Below are 22,263 nucleotides of genomic sequence, written 5' to 3'. Positions count from 1 at the left end.
TACCCTTGTTAAGAAATCGCTTGCATTCCAGGAACTTGGATCTTTGGGGGACCCTGAGGGGTGCTATGTGCTGCTGTGGGGACGGCTTGGGCAGACCACTGTACTGTTTGTTAATTGCTATGCTCCCAATGTTGATACGCCAATCTTTTTTGTCACTCTGTGGGGTCATGTTCTTGCTGTGTATGCTACTCACATTGTGTGGGGGGGTGATTTTAATTTTGCATTTCAGGCCCAGATGGACAGATCGGAGGGTAGCCCTCAGTACAATGTACAGGCAAGGGATGTGCTGCGGGGGATAGTGGAGGAGGCTGGGATGGTTGACAGCTGGAGGAACACCCACCCTGCCACTAAGGAGGGCACCCATTACACCACACATGCTCGTTCGTGGGCGAGACTGGACTATGTATTTCTCTCTAGAGGGTTGATGGCTGGCCTAAGGGGGGCCTCACATTTGGCTCGGACGTATTCAGATCATTGTCCGGTGAAGGTTGATTTGTCCGTCCCCGGGTTACACAGGCCGCGCCCGCCTTGGCGTTTGTTTCCGACTGCTTTGCTTGACCCGGTGTTCAAGGAGGAACTCGGTGCGGAGGTGGAGGCGTTCTTCCCTAGAAACAAGGGCTCTGTGGAGAGCATTGAGGTCATTTGGGAGGCATTCAAGGTTACGATCCGGGGTGTCACTATTTCTAAAAGTTGTGGAGTACTCCGTCTGATTGTTCGGACCCTCGAGAGATTGGATGCGGACTTGCGAGACTTGGAGCGCAGGATGCAGGTGACTTCGGACCCCGCTCTCTTGGCACAGTTCCGCACTAAGCTCTCCGAGTATGAGGAGGAGGCTGCTCGGGAGGCTAAGCACAGAGGGAAATACTGGACGGCGAGGCGATACTGCGAGGGGGAGCGGCCCGGTAAGGTCCTCGCTGCCCTTACTAGACATCCTAGGCATGGGTCGGACGTGTTGGAATTGGTGTCTCCGGATGGCACTCGCTGTCGAGACACATCGGAGATTCAGCGCACTTTTATTGATCATTATGCACACCTTTACACGACACAGCAGACGGGTGAGACTCGATACGGTAGCTTCCTGGATGAGCTGGCGCTCTGTTGGCTCTCGGATGGTCATCGTGAGTTCTTGGGCAGGCCCCTGGAGGTGGAGGAGGTCAGGAATGCCATCATGTCCCTTTCTAATGGGAAGGCCGCCGGCCTGGATGGCCTTCCTGCTGAATTTTAAAGTGTTATATTGACATCATGGCCCCTGTGCTCCGTGAGGTGTTTGATGAGTCTCTGGAGGAGGGACGCCTTCCGAGTTCCATGCGGGAGGTCGCCATCACGTCGCTGCTCAAGCCGGGTAAGGATCCACTGGATGTGGGCTCTTACAGGCCCCTCTCATTGCTCAACTGCGATGTTAAAATTCTCGCGAAGGTATTGGCGGTGAGATTAGCCGAACTTATGCCCGTTATCGTGTTGCCTGATCAGTCGGGATTTGTGCCCGGCCGCGCCACCTCTCACAATCTTCGCACTTTGTTTTCGCTTGTGTCGACCATCGATCCTGCTGTCCCGGTTGCCGCTGTTTTTCTTGATGCCACTAAGGCGTTTGACTCTGTCGAGTGGGGCTACCTTATTGATGTTCTCTGTCGGATGGGTTTCCCCAGGATCTTCATCTCTTGGGTTAAGCTTCTGTATACTGATCCGATGGCGAGGGTAGTAGTGAATGGGGTGCTGTCCCCCTCGTTCCCTCTCACGAGAGGGACCCGGCAGGGTTGCCCCCTCTCACCCCTCTTGTTTGCTATCGCCATTGAGCCGCTAGCCTGTAGGATACGTCAGTTTCATCAGCAGAGCGCCTTTAATTGTCTTCAGCGGCAGGTCGGCATTTCTTTGTACGCCGATGATGTCACACTCTATGTCAAGGACCCTGAGAACAACCTTAATCCGCTCCTGCGAGAGCTGGTCGCTTTTGGTGGCGTTTCCGGGGTTCATATCAACTGGCGGAAATCTCAATTTTTCCCCCTCACGTCTGCAGTGGCCAGGTTTCCCCTTGACTACCCTCTGGAATGGTGTGACTCGGAGTTGCGCTATCTCGGTATTGTTGTATCCTTGGATAGGGGAGACGCGGTTCGGCTCAACTATGGTGTGGCCATTACTAAACTGGCGGATGACGTCACCAGGTGGATGTCTTTACCTCTCTCCATGGCCGGCAGGGCGTCTCTTATCAAGATGGTGGTTCTGCCCCGCTTTCTTTATCTCTTTCAAAACCTCCCATATCATCCTGGTGCTTACTTCTTTTGTAGACTTCGTTCTGAGCTTCTGCGATTGTTCTGGGGGGGCAAGCAGCCACGGGTGGCCTGGGCTACCCTTACGTTGCCTTATGCTGACGGCGGTTTCGACGTCCCTGATTTTGAACTCTATTATCTCAGCGCTCAGGCGCACTATGCCTATCATTGGATGCGCCCCACGCCATTCATGCCCCAGATAGCTGCTGAGCATTGGGTCGCTCACCAGCTCCCACTGGAGGGGATGGTTTTGGGCACGGTGTCAGATGTGGACACGCCCCGCACGACGGTGACATGCACGGTGGATGCTTGGAAGCGGACGGCCCGGTTGCTAGACGTTTCCTTTCTCTACTCGCCGGCCTTGCCTCTATCTTATCATCCGAATCTATCGCTGTTGTTGGAGTCGGGGTTTCAGCGGATGTGCAAGCGGCTAGGTATTCTTACGTGGGGCGACTTGTTTCATGAAGGTGCCTTTCGGACGCAGGCTCATTTCTTCGGGTCGGCTGCTTGCTCCCCTTTAGACCTGTTCTTTTTTGTCCGCCTGCGGCAGGGCATGCGTGCTCTGCTACCGGACTACCCTTCGGAGCCTGGGGTGACCCTCCCCCTCCCCCTCCCCCTCCACGTGCTGCTGGTTTCAGATGGGCGACACCTGGTGTCGAAGTTATACGGGGCTATTCGCCGACAGCGATCGGTCCCGACCAATCGGGTGCGCGAGCAGTGGGATGCCGAATTGAGTGCTCCTATTACGGACGAGCAGTGGAAATATTGTTGTGGGCTCACGGCCAATGTCTCTTCTAGTTGTCGCCTTAAAATTATCCATTACAAGTTTGTTCAGAGGTACTACTATACCCCGTCGAGGAAACTGCGGTTTCATTTGGCGGAGGATGACAGGTGTGCTAGGTGTCGAGCGCAAGGCGCTGGCTTTTTGCATTTGGCTTGGAGCTGTGCGGGGGTTTTGGAATATTGGACTCAGGTTCATGAGGCCCTGCAGGTTATGGCGGAGGATGGGGTGGCGTTTGACCCCTTAGTGATGTTACTTGGCTACTCTAAGGAGGTGCCTGCCTCTCACCGTAGATTTGTTGACGTAGCCCTGTTGTTGGCTAAGCGTAGGGTTGCTTGTTGCTGGGGTCGTGGTAGGGTGCCGCGTTTTCAGGACTGGGTGACTGACCTCATTTACTGTCAGGATCAGTATAATATCTATTCTGAATTGATGCCTGTTCGATGCAGACCAAAGGACTTCTGGAGTCCGCTCCAGGTGTACCTCCTGACCAGGGCTGCGCGGGACTCTGATTCTGAACTTGAGGACCGTGAGGGGATAGGCTGATGACGACGGGATGGGCTGGGATTTTGCATGACACCTGCTGCTCTTTTGTTATCGGGGGGGGGGGGCTGACTGTCTCCTGTTCCTGCGAGCTATTGAGGGGTGGGAGTCTCCCTTCGGACAGGTAATTTTTTATTTTTTTTATTTTTTTTGCTGGGAATTCGGATTGTATCCCTGTGCGGCACCCCTCTATCCAGTGCTCCTCATAATTGGGTCCCCTCTGGCTCACGTGGTCTCCGCTACTGTACTGTATTCCTATTGCATTGTCTTATTGGCTCGCCTGTCCATGCTGGATCATTGTATTTTAATATCTCCTGCACATTTCGCTGTTGTTCCTTGTATTGACTGATGCCTTGCCCTGTACTTCCTCGTGTCTCCTTATGCATTTCTGTTTTGTACGCTTTCTGGGTACTGACGTACCACTGTAATGGCCGAATGTGACTGTATGTTTTGAATGTACACTTCCCTTGTACCTACTTGTCTCCAAATAAAGGTTTAAAAAAAAAAAAACACTCACATATACTGCCTTTCACACATGTAGTTACTCACACATGTACCACTGAGACATCCATCCACTCACTCACCAACACACCCATACAGCCATTCACAGATGCACTCTTGAACCCATACACCCACTGAATCACCCACTCACACATCTGTGCACAGTCATCCCCCACCCACACAGACACTCGGGCACCCATACAGATACTCAGACAACCAACCAATCACCCATATTGAATACTATGGGAATGCCCCCATATCGCTAGGTACTGGAGAACGGTTCACTCATGTATGGGAGAAGTTCTGGGGCAGACTATAGCCATGGAAACCAAGCACTGTCTCCTAAACATATGGAACCAACGGACTTGGGTAGTAAGGAGAAGACTTGGGTGACAATAAGACTGATGCTCGCCAAGAGGAATGTTGCACGGAACAACTCCGGCATTACGGGAGTGGGAGGGTGACATGGATTGGTGCATCGAGAAAAAACAGTATATATGTTATAAGGCTGCCCTAGAAAATGGACACAAATATGGGGACAATAGAACTAATACAGAGGTGATATATGTGAACTGCCCACGTTGCTAGCAGTGTTGTCCCCGGAAGATTTAGCAACCTGATGTACTGATGTTCACTGCAAGGTATTCTTTCCATGAAAAGATGAGCAGTACGCAATGTGTCACGGACTATTATGCCATTTGTTTTCTACCATTTGCAAACTGTGATGTTTTCATTAACAATAAAAAGAATCTTGAAAAAAATAACCCATATAGACACTCATTTAGCTATTCACCAACAAACGCAACCAGACGCGTTTCGGCAGACGCTCAAGAAAGGCGTCTGCCGAAACGCTTCTGGTTGCGTTTGTGAGTGTATATATATATATATATATATATATATTACCTACTGGCGGTCGCCAGTAGGTATATATAGTTAGGATTTTTTCTCTATGGGATTTTTGAAAATTCTATGTCTAATAACTTTGGCGTTTGTGGACGGAATTGGCTGAAATTTTCAGGAAAATGGAACATTTTGTTTCTGAGCAGCCCCTGACAATTTGGGGGGGTTTCATCAAGGGGGGGCCGAGAAGAAAGGGGGGTCCCAAAACGCGTTTTTCCCATGTTAATTTCCATAGGGCGGTTGGCCTCACTTTTAGCTCGAACGGCTGAATGGATTTGCACGAAACTTGGCAAAATTGTAGGGACTGTTAGCCCGATGTGCCTTTGCTAGGTCTCAATATATGTGCTCCAGTGGATTTTGAGTAATTTAGGTTCAAAAAAAGATATATATCTGGGCGGAGCCTAACACACATCTGATCTGATTGGCTGTCAGCACTTCATCCAAGAAGTGTTAGCAGCCATCTTGGGACCAATATACATGATAGCACCTCATTAAAAAGCATTGTAGTTAATAGAGGGTTTTAGGACTTTAGTTACATTATAAATCATTTGTTGATGGTACCATACTCGTTTTAGGAATTGTGGTGGGTTCTAAGGTGATTTTACCATGTGAAAAAACCTTCTGCTGTGATATCATGAATATTGTTTGAAAGAAAACTAATATCTCATGATTTTCCCACAGTGGTTTGGAAGGGGATCTATAAGCTAAACTGAAAGCATATTTTCTGTAAATTCACATTATCTTTCTCAGTCATGTGAAAATGAAGTCTGACATTCTCAGTAAAACATGTACATCCAACAAGGACAGAGACTGTCAGTTGATTCCTTTGTGTTCTACTGCAGCCTCCTAGAGTGTTCTAAAGAACAACTAGAGCGCTAACAGTCCTACTTATTACAAAGGTATGGCACACCTGAAGCCATCTTGATTGGAATAAAGTGGTAACTCTTAAAACATTTAATTTAAAAAGAAACAACATGAGGGGGTATATTTTGCCATAGAAAGTATGATTAGTGCTGCAGAATGAAAAATTAGGGCACATTTTGAGTGACTTCTCAAATCCTTTTCGATTTCATTAAAACATTCTGACATGCAGTCTCCCAAAATGGCCACCAGAGACAAAAGAGCCCAAATGTAGCATAAATATCACCCAGATGTAGCCCAAGTATAGCCCAATGACAGAATGTCCCAGAGTGTTCTAAAGAACAACTAGAGCGCTAACAGTCCTACTTATTACAAAGGTATAGCACACCTGGAGCCATCGTGATGGGAATAAAGTGGTAACTCTTAAAACATTTAATTTAAAAAGGAACAAAATGAGGGGGTATATTATGCAATAGAAGGTATTATTAGTGCTGCAGAAAGAAAAATTAGGGCACATTTTGAGTGACTTTTCAAATCCTCTTCTATTTCATTAAAAAATTCTGACATGCAGTCTCCCAAAATGGCCACCAGAGACAAAAGAGCCCAAATGTAGCCCAAATATCACCCAGATGTAGCCCAAGTATAGCCCAATGACAGAATGTCCCAGAGTGTTCTAAAGAACAACTAGAGCGCTAACAGTCCTACTTATTACAAAGGTATGGCACACCTGAAGCCATCTTGATTGGAATAAAGTGGTAACTCTTAAAACATTTAATTTAAAAAGGAACAAAATGAGGGGGTATATTTTGCCATATGAATTATGATTAGTGCTGCAGAAAGAAAAATTAGGGCACATTTTGAGTGACTTCTCAAACCCTCTTCAATTTCATTAAAAAATTCTGACATACAGTCTCCCAAGATGGCCACCAGAGACAAAAGAGCCTAAATGTAGCCCAAATATCACCCAGATGTACCCCAAGTATAGCCCAATGACAGAATGTCCCAGAGTGTTCTAAAGAACAACTAGAGCGCTAACAGTCTTACTTATGACAAAAGTATGGCACACCAGAAGCCATCTTGATTGGAATGAAGTGGTAAGTCTGAAAGCATTTAATTTAAAAAGGAACAACATGAGGGGGGTCATTTTGCCATAGAAAGTATGATTAGTGCTTCAGAAAGAAAAATGAGGGCACATTTTGAGTGACTTCTCAAATCCTCTTCTATTTCATTAAAAAAATTCTGGCATGCAGACTGAAACATGCACTTTGAATACCAGCAGCAGACTTCCCTGGTGAGCAGTAGCTTTACTACAGTGATCTAATGTGCAACTAGAGTGCTAACATTCAGAATTTATGGCAAATGTGTGACACATCTGAATGCCTTCTTGATGGAACCAAAGTAAACAAGCATTGAAAATGCAATAGATCTTGCCCTCGTTTAAGTTAAAGCCATTCTGTTTGTAATGAGGTGGCTTTTTAGCTTTGCTTTTATTAGTGTTTTTTCAACTTTCATGTAAATAACATGCATCTGTATGCATATAAGTATATGTATGCATGCATTTATGTTTGTATTTATATAGATATACAGATGATATATGTTTATATATGTATGTATATATATATATATTCACTGAAAAAACCATAGGCTATAGACCATATATAGTTAGGAATTAGCATTTACAAAACCTTGAAAATTCACTGAAAAAACCATAGGTTATAGACCATATATAGTTAGGAATTAGCATTTACAAAACCTGGAAAATTCACTGAAAAAACCATAGGTTATAGACCATATATAGTTAGGAATTCGCATTTACAAAACCTTATTTTACTCACACAAAACCATTGAAATTCCATATATAGTTAGTTGCACTAACTATATATCGCGCACCCGCAATCCACTGCTGATGATGTCACATATTACATCATTCATGACATGGTCAGTGACATCACTGATGACATCACTGATGACATCTCAAATGACATCACTGATGACAACATCCAGTGACTGTATGTTTCTGTAAAGTTAAAATATGTCTTACATATTGAAGAATGAGTGGATGTATAAGTGTCTGGATGAAGGATTTAGTAGGTGCATGACTGACTGTATGAGTGAGTGATTAAATGTGTCTCACTGAGTGCATGGGTTAGTGACTAAACTGTCTTAATTTGTGCATCATTATGTCTGTTGTTCTGTAAACTGTTGCATGTGTTGATAAGTAGCTATATGAGTAACTATATGGGTTATTGATTGGTTGCCCAAGTATTTGTATGGGAGACTGAGTGTGTGTGTGGGTGGCTGGGAGGTGTATGACTCTGTGCATAGATGTGTGAGCAGTTGATTCACTAGATGTATGGTTTCAAAAGTGCATGTGGAAACAGCTGTATGGGCGGTTGACTGTGTGCATGAGTGTATTGGTGAGTGAATGGATATCTCAGTGCTACATGTCAAAGTAAGTACATATGTAAAACACAGTACATGTGAGAGTTGACATATATAAATAACTGTGCATAAGAGCCAGTGAATGTGTGAGTGGCTGTATGGATCATTGTGAACTTGTATCAGGGATTGTATAAGAGAGTAAATATATGTTAGTATATGTTTGAATAAGTAAAGTTTGTATAACTGTATAGTTGAGGAAATGGAGGTGTGATTGATTCTTTGCATGACTGACTAGGTGTGTGAGTAACTCCATGGATGAGTGACAGTCTGTGAGTGTCTGTTTACACTGATTGTATCTAAGGTTATATTAGAGTCTGAAGAGGTTCATCGTATTATCACATGAATGATATCATCAGTGATGTGATCAGTAATGTCAAATGAGATGTCATCAGTGATGTCATTTGAGATGTCATCAGTGATGTCATTTGAGATGTCATCAGTGATGTCATCAGTGATGTCACTGACCATGTCATGAATGATGTAATATGTGACATCATCAGCAGTGGATTGCGGGTGCGCGATATATAGTTAGTGCAACTAACTATATATGGAATTTCAATGGTTTTGTGTGAGTAAAATAAGGTTTTGTAAATGCGAATTCCTAACTATATATGGTCTATAACCTATGGTTTTTTCAGTGAATTTATATATATATATATATATATACACATATACTTTACAGAAACACACAGTCACTGGATGATGTCATTATTGATGTCATTTGAGATGTCATCAGTGATGTCACTGACGATGTCATGAGTGATGTAATATGTGATGTCATCAGCAGTGCATTGCAGGGGCGCGAGTTATATTTAGTTCACCTAACTATAATGGACACATTTCTCTGGTTTTGTACGAGTGAAATGTCCAACTAACTAACGTCCCTGAAACCTGTGGTATTTTCAGTGAATTTCAATGGTTTTTTAAATAATTTCTGACTAGAACGTCCCTGAAATTGTGTTTTTCAGTGCTTTTTTCTGAAGTTTTTACAATGTTTATCCCTAAATATAACTTCCTTGAAACCTTTGTTCTCCAGTATTACATCTTTCATAGATTCACATGCTTGTATCTTCCCCGTCGTCATAGTGGGAGTCTCACAGTAATAGAATGACCAAAGCAGTATCCTGGAGAAGAAAACTGCTTAGAAAAGCCCATAGGGACTGTACTATTTGGTAACCAGACCTCCTCATTGTTTGGTCCAAAAGTCAGCCAATCCGCATTGCTGCCCTGCCCTCACACTCCCCAGCAGAATCTTCCTGCCTCAGATTTCCAACCGTCTTCGTGTGAGAAAGGAGTCTCCCTGAGCTCTGCTCAGTTTGCTGTTCCTGTGTGAACTATTGACCTTTTATTTTCAACTGTTTTATCATCTGGATTAAGGTATTGTGAGTACCTATTTCTTTCATTATGGCTGAAAGCTCTAAAAAGAGGCTTTTCAGGCCTTGCAGATCCTGTGGAAAGGCTAGGCTTTTCTCTGAAGACCCTCACAAGGACTGCTTATATTGTCTTTATCCAAAGCATATGGCCAAGGATTGTAAATATTGCAGAACCTTCGCTGCTAAAACTCTGAGGGACAGAGAGGCTCGTTTGCTGTTGTGGCTTCAAAAGAAGAAGGCCGCATCAGATTCAGATTCTGGTGAGGAGTCTACTAACTTAACACCTAAAAAGAGAAAGGCCTCACATTCTGAGGAAAGGGTGGAGCCTAAGAAGGTTAAGTCAAAGGGGAAGGAGGTGTCATCTCTCCTCAAGAAGCCGTCGGGTCAGAAAGGGGCAGGATCTGCTCCGTCGACCAGCTCCCTGGTTTCTACTGTAAAATCTGTGGCAAAGACTTCAGCCCCTTCGACGACTTCACCGTCGACGACAACTGTTTCGATGACGGCAGGGGCGTCGACGACAGAAACTAAGTCAGTGTCGACGACGAGTACGTCCACTAGTTTGATCATCCCGTCGACGAGGAAACCGTGGACGACGACATCGTTGACGACAGGATCTCTGACTAAGTCGTCGACGGAGACCCCGTCGACGACAGTTCCGTCGACTATGGCTTTGGTGACGACGGCTCCGTCGACGATGGCTATGTCGACGAGGACTCCGTCGACGAAGAGTGTAATTTCAACGGCAAAGGCATTTAAATCACCACAGTCGAAGACTTTGAACTCCATTCGCTCATTTCAGTCGTCGAGGGGTTCGGCGACCATAAGCAAATCTGCAGAATTCAGGTCGTGGACGCAGATTTCGCCTCTACCCCCATCTTCTTTGCTGGAGCAGGATTCAGAAGGGGAGGAGTCGTCCGGAGTGGCCTATTGCCCTTCACAACTTAGGATAAAAAGCCAGGACACAGATGAAGAGGAAGTGTTTTCCTTTAAGGAGAGGGCTCATTCTCAATCTTCAAGGTATGAATCTTTCCAGGAGACTTGTGACTATGGTGAGGAAGATGAGCAACAAGAAGAATCGCAAGAGGAGTCGCGAGAAGAGTCAGTCTCCATACCTGTATCTCTGGTTTCTGACCTGAGGTTCATGATTAACGACTATTATTGTCGTTTTACAGAGGTGAATGTGCCTCCGTCACCTACGCTGGCGCCTACAACACAGCCTCCGAGGACCCAAACTACTCCTCACACGCAGTCTGTGAGATCACCACCAGTGGTAACGATCAGGGACGATCTGACGGACACAGATGATGATGAGCAACCTGAGGAAGGTGAACTTATACAAGATTCTACGGGAGGTCAGGAATGGAATGAGTACATGTTGCCGTCGGCCCTTTCACCTACTCCGCTGCCAACCACTTCTCCTCCTCAGGCTATTAGAGGATTCCATGACATTATGGAAAAAGCAGCCAAGAGATTTAATCTGGAAATGGAGGTTAAAGAAACTGAATGTTTCTGATATGATTTCAAAGATGACGCTAGGAAATCTGCTCGCTCAATTCCGATTATTCCTCACATTTGGGAGGAGGGCCTAAAAATTTTGAAGACACCAGCTTCCATCGCAGTTTCGGTTCCTAGAATCGAAAAGAAATATAGAGTACCAGAGTCTTCTCCGGCTTATCTGACCAGAGTCGATGGTGACACAAGCGGCACAAAGGAATTGAAAGAATCCGGTTTCTACTACGATGGTGCCGCCAGACAAAGGACGGAGGATGGATGGAGCCGGGTAGAGGTTTGCGGCCATGGCAGCCTCTACAATTAAAGCAGCCAATGCTATGGCCCTAATTAGCCGTTTTAACAGGCAAATGTGGTTGGATTTGGCACCCATTCTGGCTGCACTACCGGAGGATAAGAAAGAAGAGGCAGCTGCTATCCTCCGCGATGGGGCAAAGTCGGCCTCGGAATCCATTGATGTTGCCATGGATGTTTTCTCTATGGCCTTCAGGCAAATGGCAGGAGCAGTTTCGCTTCGGAGACAGGGTTGGCTGAAGGCAACATCCTTTCGTCCGGTGGTGCAGGCGAAGATTGTTGACATGGCATTCAACGGTGAAAATCTTTTTGGCAAACATGTAGACGAGGCGCTACAGGGTATCAAGTCAGATACAGATACGGCTAGGGCGCTGGGATCCCTTCAGCAAGGAAGGTTCCAGTCCTTTCGTAAAAGAGGTGCAAGGGGTCAATTTAATCAGAGATCTTCATATCCATCCAACAGATATCAGCCCTATAACCAGCAAGGATATAGGCAATACAATACAGGCAATCAATATAGGCCTTCCAACTCCTCTTTCCAGCAGCAATCTAGGGGCAAGTCCACCAATAGAGGAAAGAATCAAGAATCTAACAGACAATGATCTCATGCTGGCGCTCCCCACACAGCAGATCCCGGAAAACGACCACTATCTGTCTCTCTTCTTCGACAATTGGATGTCCATAACATCGGACAAATGGGTTTTGGACGTAATAAGCAGAGGCCATACCCTAGAGTTTGTGCAAATGCCACCAGATCATCCCCCGGTGCTCAGACACCATCAACATAGTCAGGAGCTGCAAAAGGAAGTCCATTCACTCTTGCAGAAGGGGGCTATAGAGGAAGTACCTCAACAACACAGAGGGAAAGGCTTCTATTCGCATTTCTTCCTCATCAAGAAGAAACAAACTACGAAGTGGAGACAGGTATTGGATTTGAGGGATCTGAATCAATACATAAAGAAAATTCCCTTCTGAATGCTCTTGTTACAAGAGATCCTCCTAATGTTAAAGAGGAAAGACTTCATGGCTTCGTTGGATCTCATGGATGCATACTTCCATATCCAAATTCATCGGAAGCACAGAAAATATTTGGGATTTGCTGTGGAGAGTCGCCATTTCCAATTCAAGGTGTTGCCATTTGGCCTCAAATCGGCCCGAGGGTGTTTACCAAGTGCATGGCCTCGGTGGCGGCCCACTTAAGGTTAAGAAGGCATTGCATTTACCCATATCTAGACGATTGGATGGTGACAGGTCCATCATTCACAAGAGCCAGGAGGTCCCTTCAGTGCTGCATCCGCCTGTTCCATCGGTTAGGCCTAAGAACCAACTTGGAAAAGTCTTCACTGATTCCAGCTCAGGGCATTCAATTCCTAGGGGCATGGATATGCACCAAGGAAAGGAAAGCATACCCGTCCGAAGAAAGGATGAGGAAAATAATGGGCCTCACAACATCCCTTCAGACAAAAAGGTGCACTTCTGTGCGGTTGTACAAATCCTTGTTGGGATGATGTCCTCTTGCATCCCACTGGTTCCAAACTGCCGTCTTCGAATGAGACCCTTGCAGGAACATCTAGACGAGCAGTGGGTTCACTCCAAATGAACCTTCGAAGATCGGATTACCATCACTCACCGTATGAAGGTGGCCATGTCATGGTGGAAGGTTCAGAAGAACTTGAATCAGGGTCTGAATTTTGTACCTCAGAATCACAAATATGTGATGACGACGGACGCTTCGTTGCAAGGATGGGGCGCGCACCTTCAGGAGCTGGAGATCCAGGGCCACTGGTCAGAGTGGTAAGCACAGCTTCACATAAATATGTTGGAGCTCAAAGCGGTATTTCTGGGACTTCAAGCTTTCCTGCCCAGAATCCAGAGCTCGTCGGTGCTCATTCAGACAGACAGCACCGCGACTATGTTTTATCTTCTAAAGCAAGGAGGAACAAGATCTTAACAACTTTCTGCGCTGGCGCAAAGGATTTGGAAATGGCTGATAAGCCACGACATTTCTATTCAGGTGCAGCATATACAAGGCATCCTCAACACACAGGCAGATGTCCTAAGTCGCACGGCGAGTGTCGCACGAGTGGGAACTGCACGACACTCAGCTTCACAGAGTGTTTCAAAGATGGGGCACACCAACATTCGACTTGTTTGCAACCCGGAACAATTCGAAATGCGATCAGTTTGCGTCCAGGTACCCTCAGCGGGATTCCAAAGGAAATGCGTTTCACATAGACTGGACGGGAATGTTCGCTTACGCGATCCCACCAATTCCCTTAATACCGCGAGTGCTTCGCAAGATGAGATCAGAACCATGTCATGTCATTCTGATAGCACCAGCTTGGCCGAGGCAAGCATGGTTTTCAGATCTGCTGCAGATGTCAAAAGGCAACAAAGTGCAATTCCCGACATTCCAGAGCCTCATATCAATGAGCAACGGCCAAATTCTGCATCCAGACCTAGCATCGCTAAAATTATCCGCATGGAACCTCATGAGCGGGAATTCCAAGCCATGAGCATTCCGCAGGGCTGCAGACAAATAATATCGCAATCTAGGGCTATGTCAACCAACAAGACATACACAGCAAAATGGACACGCTTCTGTCACTGGTGTGCCAGCCAAGGTCTACATCCGTTGACAGTACCCCCAGAAGGTATTCTACCTTACCTGTTGTCGTTATCAAAAGCAGGTCTGTCACATGCCTCGTTGAAAGTGCATTTGACGGCAATATCAAGATTCAGGAGGATGCCAGATGAGCCGTCTCTCTGGTCTCACAGACTGATAAAGGAGTTTGTCGGAGGGCTCTTTAGAGCTTATCCACCCATTCAACGGCCGCCAATACCCTGGCATCTCAATACAGTTTTGGTGCAACTTATGAGGCCACCATTCGATCCTATACACAAGACAGACTTACAATTCCTGTCATGGAAGACAGCCCTGCTACTAGCTCTCACCTCGGCGAGGAGAGTTAGCGAAATACAAGCCTTTTCAGTGGAAGAGCCTTTTCTTCAATTTCGACTGGACAGAGTTGTACTACGGACAAATCCTACATTTATTCCCAAAGTTCCTACTTCTTTCCACCTTAATGAGCCAATTATTTTGCCTACTTTCTTCAGCAATCCCTCGTCTGAAGCAGAAAAACTCGGCCAAGCCCTAGTCGAGGGCCGGGACGCAGCAAAGTATTCTATCAGGTGCGGACTGGATACTACTGACTCGCTGGGCAGAGCGATGGCTACGACGGTGGCGATCCGACGCCACGCCTGGCTGAGGTCCGCCAACTTCTCGGCAGACGTCCAAAATACACTCATGGACATGCCGTTCGATGGCCGTCGCCTCTTTGGCGACAAGGCAGACCACGCGCTTGAGCGCTTTAAGGACTCCAGGGCTACGGCCAAGTCCTTGGGCCTCTCGGCCCCGCGCCAGCAAATGGGTGCCTTTCGCTCCTTTCGTGGCCAAGGAAGGGGCGCCCCCACACGTGCCGCCAGCCACTCGCCGCAAACTGTCGTCCACACACGGCGGCGGCCGTGGAAACCGCCGTGGAGGCGGTCGGGGAAATAGGCGGAGCCAGTCCACACCTGCCCCCGCAGCATCCGCCTCTAAACCCTCCTAGTCTGTGCTTTTCGGCCCATGTGACGCCAGTGGGAGGCAGGGTTCGCCATCACCACTCTCACTGATGCACAGTCACTTCGGACAGGTGCGTGCTGCAGATCGTCCGAAGGGGCTACTCCCTCCCCTTCGAGACGACCCCTCAAGCCATGCCACCGCAACACCACTGCGTATCGGGGGATCACTTGCGACTCCTGCAGGAGGAAGTTTCGGCCCTCTTGGCCAAGGGGGCCATCGAGCGCGTTCCTGGGCCAGAAGTAGGACGTGGTTGCTACTCCCACTACTTCCTGGTACCCAAGAAGGGCAAAGGGGGCCTACGCCCTATCTTGGATCTGAGGAACGTCAACGGCTTCCTCCGGAAGGAGAAGTTCAAAATGCTGACACTGGCTCAGGTCTTGGCTGCCCTTGACCCAGGAAACTGGATGGTAGCGTTGGACTTGCAGGATGCGTATTTCCACATCCCCGTCCTGCCGGCCCACCGGCGTTACCTGCGGTTCACGGTAGGCCTTGAGCACTTTCAGTTTACCGTGCTCCCCTTCGGCCTTACCAGCGCCCCACGGGTGTTCACGAAAGTGATGGCGGTGGTCGCAGCTCATCTGCGCAGGTTAGGTGTTTCAGTCTTCCCCTACCTCGACGACTGGTTGTTGAAGGCGGGCTCGCCCCAGGCAGTCGTCAACCACCTCCAGACTGCAGCGGATCTCCTGCACCTGCTAGGATTTTCCATCAATGTGCCGAAGTCACACCTGTGCCCCTCTCAGAAGCTCCTTTTCATCGGAGCGGTTCTCGACTCGGCGCAGTTTCGGGTTTACCCGCCCGAACAGCGGGTTTGGGATATACAAGCTCTGATTCCGATCTTCGGGCCGTTATCCCGGGTTTCGGTCAGGTTGACGCTGCGGCTTCTGGGGCTGATGGCCTCCTGCATCCTTCTGGTGCATCACGCACGGTGGCGGATGCGGGCTCTGCAGTGGGACCTGAAGTTTCAGTGGGCCCAGCACCGGGGCAACCTGTCCTGTCTGACCATGTCCTGATCTCGGAGGGCAGTGCGAGACAGCTGCAGTGGTGGCTCACGGACCGCGATTGGGTCAACGGCAGATCCCTATCCCTTCCCCAACCGGAGCACGTAGTTGTGACGGACGCGTCCCTCCAGGGCTGGGGAGGCCACTTGGGAGAGGCGGAGATCAGAGGCCTCTGGTCCGGCTCCATATCAATCTGTTGGAGCTGCGGGTGATTCGTCTGGCACTGAAAGCATTCCTCCCGTCTGTCCGAGGGAGTGCAGTGCAGGTGTTCACGGACAACACCACCGCCATGTGGTACTGCAACAAACAGGGCGGAGTGGGGTCGTGGACCCTTTGCCAGGAGGCTCTGCGTCTCTGGCAATGGCTGGAACATCAGGGCGTGACTCTGGTGGTTCAACACCTGGCAGGTTCTCTGAACGCCAGGGCGGACGAACTCAGCCGTCGGTGCTCGATGGATCACGAATGGCGTCTGAACTCGGACGTGGCGCAAGGCCTCTTTCTGCGATGGGGAGAGCCTTGGTTAGATCTATTCGCCACCGAAGAGAACGCGCAATGTCATCAGTTCTGCGCGTTGGAATTTCCAAGGCGGCACTCGCTCGGAGACGCTTTTCGTCGCGAGTGGAGCTGCGGTCTGTTGTACGCCTTTCCGCCTATACCTCTTCTGCCCAGAGTGCTGAAGAAGATCAAGCGCGACCGGGCGCAAGTCATCCTTGTGGCTCCGGACTGGGCACGAAGGTACTGGTATCCCGAGCTACTCAGTATGTCAGTCGATCCCCCGGTTCGTCTGCCTCCTCAGGAGGACCTTCTGTCGCAGCAGCAGGGGACGGTCCTCCACCCGAACCTGTCCAGTCTCCACCTCCATGCTTGGAGATTGAGCGGCGACAGTTGAGGCCATTTGACTTGCCTCCTGAAGTTTGCAACATCATCCTGGCAGCCAGACGTCCCTCCACAAAGACGGTATACGCCTACAGGTGGAACAGATTTGTGGCATGGTGCACAGCAAAGGCTGTGGATCCCCTCAATGCCCCTCTCTCTGAGGTTCTTCTCTTCCTTCTTTCTCTTTCCCAGCAGGGCTCTGCTCTGGGCACTATCAAGGGCTATCTTTCAGCTCTTTCAGCCTTTCTGAGGCTGCCTGACCAGCCTTCTTTGTTCAAGTCACCTATCTTAAACAGATTCCTGAAGGGCATCACTCATACCTTTCCTCCTGTTCCCTTCGTGATGCCTCAGTGGGACTTGAACCTGGTTCTAACATTTCTGATGTGCGCTCCCTTTGAGCCGCTTCACAACTGTCCACTTCGCCTTCTTTCTTTGAAGACTGCCTTCCTGGTAGCCATCACCTCTGCCAGGAGAGTGAGTGAGCTCCAGGCTCTCTCTTGTAAGCCTCCTTTCCTTTCAGTCCATCCGGACAAGGTTGTTTTGAGGACTAGGCCCTCCTTCTTGCCTAAGGTGGTCAGGGCCTTCCACATTGGGCAGTCCATCACATTGCCCACCTTCTTTCCACCTCCGCACCCCTCGAGAGAGGAGGAGAGGCTCCACCGTCTGGACCCAAAACGTGCGCTCTCGTTCTACCTGGATCGCACACGCCAGTTCCGGGTGGATGATCAACTCTTTGTTGGGTACGCGGGCGCTAAGAAAGGGAAAGCGGTGCACAAACGGACCATCTCTCGATGGATTATCGTGTGCATCCAGGCGTGCTACTCCTTGGCTAAGAAGGAACCCCCTGTTGGGCTGAGGGCTCATTCCACTCGAGCCACGGCCACTACAACTGCCTTGGGCCGAGGTGTGCCCTTGCAGGACATTTGCCAGGCGGCTACGTGGGCATCGTTGCACAAGTTTGCAAGGCACTACTGCCTGGACAGTCAAGTCCGGAGGGACGGCTACTTCGGCCGTTCCGTTCTCCGGGACATTCTGGTGTAAATATTGGTTCGCAGACCCACCACCACGGGGATGGTATTGCTGGGGTATCTATTCTAAGGTAAGGAATCTATCACTAACGTGTCTCTTTCAGATGCGCAAGTTACTACTTGTGTAACGATATATCTGTAAGAGACATTAGTTAGTGATAGATTCCTTACCGACCCACCCATCCTCCCCGTTCTGCGAACCGATATCTAGGGTTAAGGTCATCCCCTTTCAGGGCCCTAGTTTCTTGGCACCAGTGTCGGTTTTTGTCATGGCTCTGCGCTTCTGGCGCGGAAAAGCTGTGGCTAAGAACTGACGTCAGCACGCGGAGGCGGCGTCTAAGTACTCCGACGACGTCATCACGGCGCCCACGACGCCGACGACTGACGCGGAGCCGCAGACGACGCCTACCGACGCGCAAGGGTACTGCTACGCAAAACTTTCCGGATCCAGTCTGATGCCTGGGGATATTCTAAGGTAAGGAATCTATAACTAACTAATGTCTCTTACAGATATATCGTTACACAAGTAGTAACTTGTGCAACAGGTGTGTAAAGAAGCAAGAGAAGTGCAGAAAGAGGCAAGAGGTGCAGAAAATGGCAAGAGAACTGCAGAAGGAGGGAACAGGGGTGCAGAGAAAGGTAAGAGGGATGCAGAAATTTGCAAGAGAGGTGCAGAAAGAAGCAAGAGCAGTGCAGAAAGGAGCAAGAGAGGTGAAGAAATAGGATAGAGGGGTGCCAAAAGAGGCAAGAGGGAAGCAGACATTTACAAAATAGGTGCAGAAAGAACCAAGAGAGGTGCAGAAAGAGGCAAGAGAGGTGCAGAAAGAGGCAAGAGAGGTGCAGAAAGAGGCAAAAGAGGTGCAGAAAGAGGCAAGAGAGGTGCAGAAAGAGGCAAGAGGGATGCAAAAAAAGGAAGAAGAGTGCAGAAAGAAGCAAGAGAAGTGCAGAAAAGCAACTGCAGCAACAGACGTGCAGAAAGAAGCAACAGACGTGCAGAAAGAAGCAACAGACGTGCAGAAAGAAGCAACAGACGTGCAGAAAGAAGCAACAGAGGTGCAGAAAGAGGCAAGAGGGGTGCAGAATAAAGATAGAGAAGTGCAGAAATAAGCTAAAAAGGTGCATAAAGAGGCAAGAGGGGTGCAGAAAGAAGCAAGAAAAGTGCAGAAAGAGGAAACAGTGGTGCTGAAAAGGCAAGGGGGTTCAGAAAGAGGCAAGAGCAGTGCAGAAAGAAACATGAGAGGTACAGAAAGACACAGCAGCGGTGCAGAACGTGGCAAGGGGGGTACATAAAAAAGAGCAGTGCAGGAAGAAGCAAAAAAGGTGCAGGAAGAGGCAAGAGGGGTGCAGAAAAAGGCAAGAGGGGTGCAGAAAAAGGCAAGAGGAGTGCAGAAAAAGGCAAGAGCAGTGCAGAAAGAACCAAGAGATGTGCTGAAAGAAGCAAGAGAGGTGCATAAAGAGGCAAGGGATGTGCAGAAAAGGGGAAGAAGAGTGCAGAAAGGAGCAAGACAACTGTAGGAAAGCCAAGAGAACCACAGAAAGAGGCAAATAGGGGTACAGAAAGAGGAAACAGGTGTGCAGACAGAGGCAAGATAGGTACAGGAAGAAGGGTATAGAAACAGGCACGAGGGATGCAGAAATTTGCAACAGAGGTGCAGGAAGAAGCAAGAGCAGTGCAGAGAGAACCAAGAGAGGTGCAGAAAGAGGCAAGAAAAGTGCAGAAAGAAGCAAAAAAGGCAAGAGAACTGCAGCAAAAGGCAAAAGAGGTACAGAAATAGGCAGGATAGGTGCACCAAGAAGCAAAAGGGGTACAGAAAGAGGCAAGATGGTTGCAGAAAGATGCAACAGAGGTGCTGAAAGAGGCAAGAAAGGTGCAGAACAGATGTGGAGAAAGAGTTGAGGAATACTGAAATCTGCAAGAGAGATGCAGAACCAGGTAGGAAAGGTGCAGAAAGAGGCAAGAAAGGTGCAGAAAGAAGCAAGTGAGGTGCAGAAAGAGGCAACGGGTACAGAAAGATGCAAGAGGGTGCAGAAACAAGCAAGAACAGTGCAGAAAGAGGCAAAGGGATTGTAGAATGAAGCAACAGAGGTGCATAAGGAGGCAAGAGAACTGCAGAAAGAGACAAGAAAGTTGCAGAAACGGGCAATAGAGGTGCAGAAAGAGGGAACCGGATGCAGACCGAGGCAAGAGGGGTGCAGAAAGAGGCACGAGGGGTGCAGAAAGAGGCACGAGGGGTGCAGAAAGAGGCACGAGGGGTGCAGAAAGAGGCACGAGGGGTGCAGAAAGAGGCAAGAGGGTGCAGAAAGAGGCAAGAGGGTGCAGAAATAAGCAAGAGCAGTGCAGAAATAAGCAAGAGCAGTGCAGAAAAAAGCAAGAGAGGGGGAGGCATGTTTGCAGAGTGGTGGAGAAATGGAAGCAGGACCTCCGAAGACCTCTTAGCAAAAACACTCTGTGGGACTTACTGGAGGTAACAGGAGGGGTAATTGTTCCCTAAGGACTACCTTTGGGGCCAACTACCCCTCCTATTACCTCCAGTAAGTCCCACACAGCAGCATTGGTAAGTTCTCATACCAGGCCAAGCCCCCTTTGCCCAGCAGTCTGCAAACGCACGATGGGTATTAAAGTCCCTTTCGCTGCTGGGTGTGATTAGAGGCTAACTAGCCTACCTGTTACCTCCAGTAAGCCCCACCCCCTTTGTCCACCACTCTGCAAACTCGCATCCTGGTGCTCTCTTGGTTGCGGTATGAAGTCCCCTTGCCTCCTGATGGTCCCTGGGGGCCAACTAGCCCTCCTGTTACCTCCAGTAAGCCACACACAGCTGGATTGCTGAGTTATCCAAGGCACCGTCCCCTTTTTTTACACCACTCTGCAAACTCGCCGCCTGGCGCACTGCTGCTTGGTGGATGAAGTTCACTTCAGCCCTAAGGTTCTCAGGACACAAGAGGACCTCATCGCCCCACCAGCATTGCGCCAAGAGGCCAAATTTGGCCTCGGAGACCCAATCCCTGAGGCCCGACCTGATTTGTCTTTTTTTATATATAAATAATTAAAACAGGGAGGGGGCCAATTGACCCCCTTCCGGGGCCACTTCTGGCCCCGGGACCCCACCCGGGGCGGGCCTTCATGTTAGGGACCGCAGGGGAGCCCCAATGCCCTGCGTTCCCTGCCACCTCCCCGCCTCCAGCGGGAGCCAGCATTGCTTTTGGTCAAGGGGAGCTCCTGAAACGCAGCTCCCCTTGTCCAAAAACAATACTACTTGACTTCATGGAAGCGAGAGCAAGTTTCCTGCTCTCGCTTCCATGAAGCGAAGCAGAGTTTGCAATGACAGGGCAGGAGTCATGCTCCCATCATGCCATTGCAAACTACAGTGTTCCGGGGGTGGGCACCCTAGGATATTGCTGGAGCCGGTCATGGGGGGTGGCGGACTCCAGTGCCAAGGAGGGGGGCCCTGCATATATATCACGCATTACCCCGGGGGCTCATTAAAAGTCCACGCTACGTTTTTTAAAAGAATTCTCTGCCCCTTTTTCTTTTTTTTTTTTATTATTCTATTCCCTTTTTTCATGTGACTGTTTTACTGAGTCACAAGATGGCTGCCAACACTTCTTGGTTTGGAGTGTTGGCAGCCAATCCGAATGAAGCTCGTGGTTGGGAGGGTTCGCGAATCCTCTTTGGTCACCAAATATTGATATTTTTTATTTTTGAATTTCTCAGGAACTACTGAACAGACTTACACAATTTAAAAAAAAAAAATTCTTTCTAAACTAAACCAAGACGTACCTTTTTGCCAAATGTGGTGTAATTCCGTTCAGCAGCTCAGGCTGTAGCTTTGGCTAAAGTTTCCTGTGGAAATTACCATGGAGAAAATGCATTTTTGGGACCCCCTTTTTTTCTTGGCCCCCACTTGACGAATCCCCCCGAAACTTTCAAGACAGGAGCTGACCTGAGCAAACCATTAGTTTTGAAAATTTCGCGAACGTTTGTCAAACAGCGCCAAAGATATTGCCAAATCAAAAAAAGCTTTTCCTATGGAAATTAGGTCCTACCCAGGACTACCTACTGGCAACCGCCAGTAGGTAATATATATAATATATGTATGTATATTTTTTTCTTTTTTGGGGGTAAGCACAAAACTCCCTTTTTGTTTTTTTTAAAAACAACTGACCTTCCTTTACCGCTAGCCTCCCCTGAATCCTGAAATTTGCTTACCTCTATTTACTCCTACCCACCCTTCAACCTTAAAAAAACCCTTATCACCCTTTACCTCTACCCG

The 22,263-nt window shown here is 48.4% G+C and overlaps 1 protein-coding gene and 1 long non-coding RNA gene across 2 annotated transcripts in view; both read left to right on the top strand.

The window, feature by feature from the left end:
* ATP10D (ATPase phospholipid transporting 10D (putative)) overlaps nucleotides 1-22,263 on the top strand; it is a 772,711-nt gene that overhangs the window by 541,454 nt on the left and 208,994 nt on the right. The gene's annotated exons all lie outside the window — the stretch shown is intronic.
* LOC147728895 (uncharacterized) lies at nucleotides 18,533-19,989 on the top strand. Its single transcript, XR_015309584.1, has 3 exons — nucleotides 18,533-18,808; nucleotides 18,872-19,066; nucleotides 19,109-19,989. It is a non-coding gene; the product is annotated as an uncharacterized LOC147728895 (long non-coding RNA).

Source organism: Lissotriton vulgaris, chromosome 3_1 (assembly GCF_964263255.1).
Source record: "Lissotriton vulgaris chromosome 3_1, aLisVul1.2, whole genome shotgun sequence".
NCBI classification, from domain to species: Eukaryota; Metazoa; Chordata; class Amphibia; order Caudata; family Salamandridae; genus Lissotriton; species Lissotriton vulgaris.
Note: the sequence above shows the minus strand (reverse complement) of the source record. Positions and strands in the feature narration are given on the sequence as shown.